The 7,638-nt window shown below is 38.6% G+C and overlaps 1 protein-coding gene across 1 annotated transcript in view; it reads left to right on the top strand.

The window, feature by feature from the left end:
- Positions 1 to 1,035: 1,035 nt before the first annotated feature.
- Positions 1,036 to 7,638, top strand: part of PCSK1 (proprotein convertase subtilisin/kexin type 1) — a 52,107-nt gene continuing 45,504 nt past the window's right edge. Inside the window, exon 1 of the mRNA XM_050945750.1 lies at positions 1,036 to 1,115. The gene's annotated coding sequence lies outside the window, so the exon portion shown is untranslated. The remainder of the gene's footprint in view (positions 1,116 to 7,638) is intronic.

Genomic DNA, 7,638 nt, shown 5'->3' with positions numbered 1-7,638 from the left:
GTGCATGAGCATCAGAATTTGGCCCTGAGAATAACACAGTAAAGAAAACTGTCATTAAGGTGGCTTGCCTTATCTAGAAATGTACAAGCCTTGGTATTCGCACACACGTCTTATCTAATTAAATTAGCATGCTACATATTTAAATATAATGGGCCAAATTCCCATCTCAATCAAGTGCAATTCTTAGAATTTGTCCCTGCGTTTCAGGATCACATTTTCCCTCATAATTATTACACAAATGGATACGTTTTAAGTGGTAATTTAATCCGTTTTCATTTTCCCACTGGAATGATGTGCATGTGCTTTCCTCAAAGTGGATGCTGGCACTGGGTACCCCTCCTCTCTCACATGCATTAGACAACAGCTTTTGGATTTTTTTGGCAACCCTAAAGAAGTTTTCAGGGAATCACAGAAGTTAGTGATGGAAAAGTCTACCTAAATCAAAAGAAACATGGAACTTGCATTCAACAAAATTAATATTAATATTTGCAAAGTGCTCTGGAGCAAAAGGGAGCTAGCAGAATGCTAAATATCAATGATTACTGTTAAATCATCTCATCCACGTCAACCTTCCCAATTTGCATTGCCTTATAATGCGTTAAAAAAAAGAAGGATGAACAACATTTTAAATAAGTTATCTCAGTGCTCAGGAATTGATTTAAAACTAAGTCCCAGGGATACAAAGCACTCTTCAAAAACAATTTACACCAACATCTGAAGAGAGTATGAGGCTGGAACTCACACGTCCTGGCTTGTATTCCCAGCTCTGCCATTGGGTAACCTGGGGGCACCCATTCATGTATCTCAGTTGCCCCATGTTGTAAAATGGGGATAATGATAATAACCTCCTTTGTAAAGTGCTATAAAAGAAAAAGGTATTATAATTATTACTTATTACTATCTCAGGAAAACATATTTAAGTATTAGAATGTACTTCAAAATATTATATTTTTCATTTCATTATTTTATTTACTCCAGTAAATCAAAATAATTTTCCTTCCTTTCTTTATCCAGAAGTTAGGCCCTATTTTCACAAAACACTTAAGAACATGCCCTTAAGTGCTTCACTGAATGGAGGTCTAAGTGCCACCATTGCCTCATTGTGGAATATTCAGGTAAGTGGATATTATTTCTAAGGAAAATGAAGACATAGAACCAGCTTCTGCATTCTTCAGATACCCAAAACTCTCATTCAAAAGTGAAGGAATGCAGAGAAGGACCTGCAGTCGGAATAGTTATAGATTGTTACTCTTAGAACTTTTAGATCAGCTTTGCCTCCTTTAATTCTTTTTGCTCTCTGGTCTTCTGAGAGTATAATAAGTGAGAGGCCCAATTCTACATTTCTTACTCAGGCAAAGCTCCCAGTGACTTTTGTGGGAATTTCACTTTAGTAAAGGCTGCAAGACTAGGCCTAGGTATTATGTTTTACAGAACTATAAATACAGTTATCAATATAGTTTTTAGACGCATTGCTCTAGAGATCTGAAAGTGTAAGTTGCTCAGACAAGACGAGAAATGTTCCATTTAATAAGAACAGAGTCTCTATCTAACTGCAAAAAGTTTAGCAAAATTCCCACTGAAAAAAATGAATTAGGACTATTTGTACCCATCTATGTTCTTCACAGCTTTCACAGTGTTCTGCCATATTTGCGAATAACAGGTTCATGGTTCATAGCTTGGTTTTTCTAATGCAAACCCTGAAGCGTGCCCAAGTGGCTTCAAATGTGTGATGGAAATCTTTTGCTTTCACTTATGCAACACTGTGAGATTTCTTCTAATCATTCTTTTACTGCTGGCAGGTTTGGGGATTTCCATTTTTTTGGTAATATCAGAGGTGTTGTTTATTTGCACAAGTCAAAAGATAGAGGAAGCCTAATGCCAGGGCTGGACATTGACAAACTGCTGTATGCAAAGCCAGTCTAACACTAATCTCTAAGTCAGCCTGGAAAATAATCATTTTAATGATAAAGGTTTTCTCTTCACAAAAGTGCTCTGGAAGCCACAGAGCATCACAACAAAATTAAAATTCAGTGAAAACATGATTAAGATCCCCCCTCCCACCATCCTCATTAAAATTTCAAATGAATGAATGTAGAAGAAAGGAGGGTAATAAATACATGGCTGATAGTGAAAAATACCTTGGAAATAAAAAGTCTGAAGGTGTTCTTTGTAACTGGAGAGGAATTGACTGTGGTGACTATCAAAGAGAAATGTAATTCACTCTTTAAGCCCTTATCACAGAAAAGGAGTAATCGCCTGTTGACCTAAGATGTAACAGTCAGATTCCTAAAATGAGGTGGTCTCTGAGCCGAGGTACTTAGCAGGGCAAAGTGTAGGGTAGAGGTCTCAAATAGAGCATAAGCCTACATTAAAAAACAACAGCACTAACCCTCTGTCAGGCACTTGGAAGCCAATGGAAGGAATACAGAGAACGACATATGATCATTCCAACCAATGAACAAATATTCTATTGCATTCAAAATATGCTGTTATGAGCATATCACAGATATAGAAGAGCTCCGCTGCACAACTAAAAAACCCTACATATTAAGCATGGCTTTCCCTTGGAAGGCAAGAGCCTGATGTGATACCAATATCTTTAATCTGACTCACTGCCTCTTACTAAATCTCTTCATTTAAGGAGGAGATGAACGAAAAGGCTACCATTATGACAAGACAACAGCCTGTACTCCAAAGAAAGTTGCACATCTCCAAAATGTGCAGTGTAAGGATTTTTGGCTGAATAGATATCATGGTGACCAGCTATACTGCATACCATAGCTCCATAGATTTTATGATAGCCTCCTTCTGTTCCAAACTCTTGAGCTAAAGGAGAATCCCTGCTAGCTGTAGTAATAAGATTTATATCTAGAGCTTCATCACCATTGTAGGTTCCAGTTCATGAGATTACAGGTATTGAACTCTGTAGGATCTGTTCATTGGTGTTATGGAACCTAAACATGCAAGAAAGGCTCCATTTTCCACTGGTCCAACTATGTGGATTTTGAGGAGCAGTGTCCAGACCTCTTGGCCTGCAGAAAAAGGAAGCTGGAGAAGGAGCCACCCAGTGCCCCCAGAAATCTCCAAGGAGGTGGAACTGGGCCTACTAGAAAGTAGAGGAAGGAAGGCCACTGTTTGATTGGACAGCAACAGTAAGGCTGGGGGGTTACAACAATCATATTGTGAGACTATAACCAAGGTACTCAATCAGCTGCACAGAAAATTGCACACAGCGCTCTCTCTCTCTCTTTGTGCATGCATGTGTGCATATATATAAGGGTAGGGTAGGGCAAACAATAGAGACCATGGAGCTGAATCCTTGCATGTTCATTTGAATATCTCTGACACTTTGCCCTGTTCCTGGTGCAATTAAGGGCCTCCGACTCCCTTCTGTTTCAAAGAGGAAAAAGCTCATACAAATTTGCTGTCTCTGAATGCTATTTCTCTACTCACAGAGCTGTTTTCATGGACTTCCTATTTCTCTGTTCTTAGATCTCTCCTTTGATGTGAAACGTTCACAAGTCAAAATAATGACTTGTTGTTCTGGGCTCAGCTGCTTATTTTTAACCACCCACTCCAGTCTCCAAAGCCTTGGTTAAGTACATGTCATATGTAGTGTGATAGTGCAAACAAATATGTGCTCCTGTGGGTGTGCACTTACTCACTCTGCTATGCACTGGTATCTATTTGGGAATTTCCAATCAGTGCTCATGCTGCCTCTAAAATAACTTTTAGGCATAAAGCTCATGAATTAATCATTGTTTTAATCCAATGAAACTGAACTGTGCTAGATCTGCTGCGTCACTTGCTACCTATTTCTGTCTTGGGTATTGAGACTGCTGTATATAACAAGGTTATATTGTTTTTCCACAAGTACTGGGAAGGAATTCAGTTTTAAAAAATAAACCTGCCTTTTGCAAGGAGTGGCTGGTATGGTAGTAGCAAATGTATCGGGTAGATGTGGGTTCTTTTCTCTGTGTGTGTGTGTGCGTGTGTGATGTTCTTACAGAGGTGTACATGAAAACCAAATATCCCATTACAAAGAGGACGAACATTATGCAATTCAGATTCTGTAGCTACATGTCAGATATTCAAAAGCATTCCTAATGTCCCTTTTCTTCTTCATCTGATGAAGAGGAAGAATGGTCCAGTGATTAGAATGCTAGCCAGAGACCCAGGTTCAACACTCACCTGTACCACAGATTTTTCCTGTATTATCTGAGCCCTGTGAGTGGATCTTTAAAGGTGTGTATGTGGTGTGGCAGAGCGGAGGTGGTTGGGGAATTGGAAGTGACCCAAGGAAATATTGGAGGGTCAGTGGAAGGAAGGGCATTGATAACTACGGGAGGGAAGAGGAAGCTGGACACCAAGAGAGGATTAGAACTCCAAGCCTCGATTTAAATCTAAACCATTGGGCCTCAGCCAGATCCCACTTTTATACCAAAGTTTCCAGTTTGACTGAGAAGTGGGGAGATTAAATTACTACTCAGAAGTCAAAATGTGCTCAGCTCAAAATCCCACGAAGGATCTTCCTGATTCCTGATTTTTTCTGTAACCACGATAACAGCCTTTGCTGCAAGCAAAGGAGAACCTGTGAAATTATATGATGCTAAATTTTATCTGGAGACCTTGTTAGTATTCAGAGGTGAGTTTGGGGTCTCTAAAGGGAAAGATGCCCTTCAACCTGTAGGAAGGACTAGCATTTGCATACTCCTGCCCCTTACATAGCCTGCTTTCTGAAGCCAATCTATGAAATGCCAATTCTGGAAGAGAGTACCACCAGAACAACATTACAGTGCAAAAAGCAGTAATTTATTGGCTTTGCGATGTTATTCTCAAAAGTAAAGCTGTCTCAGGCACCAGAGGTGGTTCTAGAAATTATACCACAAGTTGGCAAGGATTTTGAGTGTAGATATAAGTGTAGCTATTTCAGTATCTACATATCTAATTTGATCTTTTCTATTGCCCATACTTTACAGTGAGATTCTATGGAGTTGCTTTACATATGGACGGCAATATAAAACAATGGAATCTGTTCTAAAGGGGCACTGACAACTTGAATGTTCTGAAACTATCCAAATGCCAAAATCTGAGATTTTAAAAATCAAGTGTTTTTTTGGATGAGTGCCAGACATGATCCCCCTTTTCTCTCTGTGCACATCTTCCTGCTGCCTCTTCAGGTTCAGTTTTGCTGCTACTGTTACTGCTGAATGCTTTCATGCGGGGCCTAGAGAAGAAAGTGCACAAGAGCTTCCCAAGATCTGTACAAGAGAATGATGTCTTCCTGCTTTAGTGCATGAGACAGGAAATGTGACTTCCCATCAACAGGAAAATTTCCTATTCACAAAATGCTGTCAAATGCACTTGGTAAACAAAATGAAAACCAGAAAAAAATATTTGCTATAATCTCTTTTGCTTATATTTTATGCAGTTCTTACAACAGTAACTGGTACACAGTTTTAGATGGTTAATGGTTTCCCTTTAGGTTACCACTAAAGAGTCTACAAAAGTTGATTGCTTAGTGGAAGGAGCTTTCGACTAAAGGTGAAGCAGAATTGTATGCAGTATGACTGGAGATCCTTTGAATTGCTCAGTTAAGACTGGAGGTTGCCTGTATAATTTTCTCCCAAATAACACTACTATTAGGGTGACCAGATGTCCTGATTTTATAGGGACAGTCCCGATATTTGGAGCTTTTTCTTGTATAGGAACCTATTACTCTTCACCCCCTGTCCCGATTTTTCATACTTTCTATCTGATCACCCTAACTACTATTCAGGAGAGAGACAAGCTTTCAAGCTTACACAGAGCTCTTCTTCATCTCTATGTAAGCTCGAAAGTTTCTCTCTCTCTCTCACCAACAAAAGTTGGTCCAATGAAAGATATTAACTCACCTGCATTGTCTCTTTAATATCCCAGGACCAACATGGCTACAACAACACTGCATACTCTTATTCATGTAATATATGCAGGAAATAAACATATGGTAATAGAGAAATGAATGTGGAATGCAATATATTGTAAGTAATGTAAATGGCATTGAGCTAGATTTGCTATACTCACATTTTAGTAGAGAAGAGTCATTAAAAAAAAAGAGGAGAGGAGAAAGCAAAATGTCCACAGTGATTCAGAGATGAACTGATATGGCTTGACTTCTATATTGATTTTTGTTTCTGCCTAGCAACATGACTTCATAGTGATTATATAAAAATACAAAGGAAACTGAAAGCTGCCGTGTTGCTCTTCTTGTCAAAAAACAGCAAAAATTATTCATGGAAATGTGATTAAATTGATTTTTGGAGATTCAGACCTTAAAATGCAAAACTAGACTATTTTATCAGTGAGACGTTAAATATAAGAGCCTTCTTGTATCTGAATTAGGCGTCGTCCTTTAATTTAACTCACTAAACCTGTATATGGAGTCCTGTTCAAACATATCACAGACAGCAAACATTCTCTTTTTGTTGAACAAAATGCAAAAGAGATAGTGGGTGGAAATCAGCCTAGAGAAACACACGGTCCATCATAGCCTATTTCAGACAGGAGAGAGTTTATTAAACAGCTGTATATATTTTCAAGGAAAGGGGAATATTTTCATTGGTATATTTCCAGATATGGCAGCAACATTATCAGAAGCACATCTTCTGGAAGAGGTTCTAGGGATAGTTAGTTAATGTGGTGGTGGCTATTGCTAGAAGAATACTGAAAAGATTGTTCACAAACATTTGTTTGAAGTTTGAAATCAATGTGCTTTGACGTTGTTTAGCCTTTGTGTTTGTTTTCCGTGCATGTTGCAGTTGAATGAGTTCCCTGGCAGGTATGATTTTGCCAAGAGCTGAGCACCAGCATCCAGGAAGGGGTCGAGTGCCTTCAACTTCCATTGGAATAGAGAGTTTGATCCTGTAGGGAACTGTGTTCCATTTTGTTTGCCTTTTAGGATCAGACCCTCAGAGAACTGTGCTGTGCTTTTGATGGTTTACCTCAAGAAAGATGCTATATAGCTAAGATTGTTCTTCTCTGGATCTTTTCCATGAAGATAGCTAGAGGTACTGCAGCAATTCATATGATGGGAGAGAATAAAATCTAGGATTATTTAGCATGAAAAAGATGAATTATAAGGGTGTTAACTGAGATACTGTATTTAATCTGAAAAGGTAACTGATCATTCCCTCTCTTTTATGCTACCTCATAATGCAGTATCAGAATGAGTCAGGCAGTGACATTTAATGCAGGTACATTTTAAAGTAATAAAAGGATATACTTTTTCAAACATCCTGCAATCATGGTGTGGGATTTAGTACCAAAGATGGTCATGGAGATAAATGCTGACATCCACATTGTGGATTGTAAAGCTTTCTCCTTTCAGTCCACCTACCCTCCACCATTTGATCCTCTCACCAAAGTCTCTTTTTTAAAGACTCCAAAAGTGGGTAAGAGGTGAAATAGCCCATTCCCTCATTATTTTGTTCAGATAGGCTGAACTTTGAACATACCAATTTTGGTCCATTAATTTCTGATTCCATTCTCCTTTGTTTACAAGTCATGATCTTATAACAGTCTTTGGATGGTATCAGCAGGCATTCTTGTTTGGACTAATTCAGTCTTTTTGTCTTTAACTGTTGCTGACTTTTATAAATT

Source organism: Gopherus flavomarginatus, chromosome 3 (assembly GCF_025201925.1).
Source record: "Gopherus flavomarginatus isolate rGopFla2 chromosome 3, rGopFla2.mat.asm, whole genome shotgun sequence".
Lineage (NCBI taxonomy): Eukaryota > Metazoa > Chordata > Testudines > Testudinidae > Gopherus > Gopherus flavomarginatus.
This window is presented reverse-complemented; position numbering and strand designations above follow the sequence as displayed.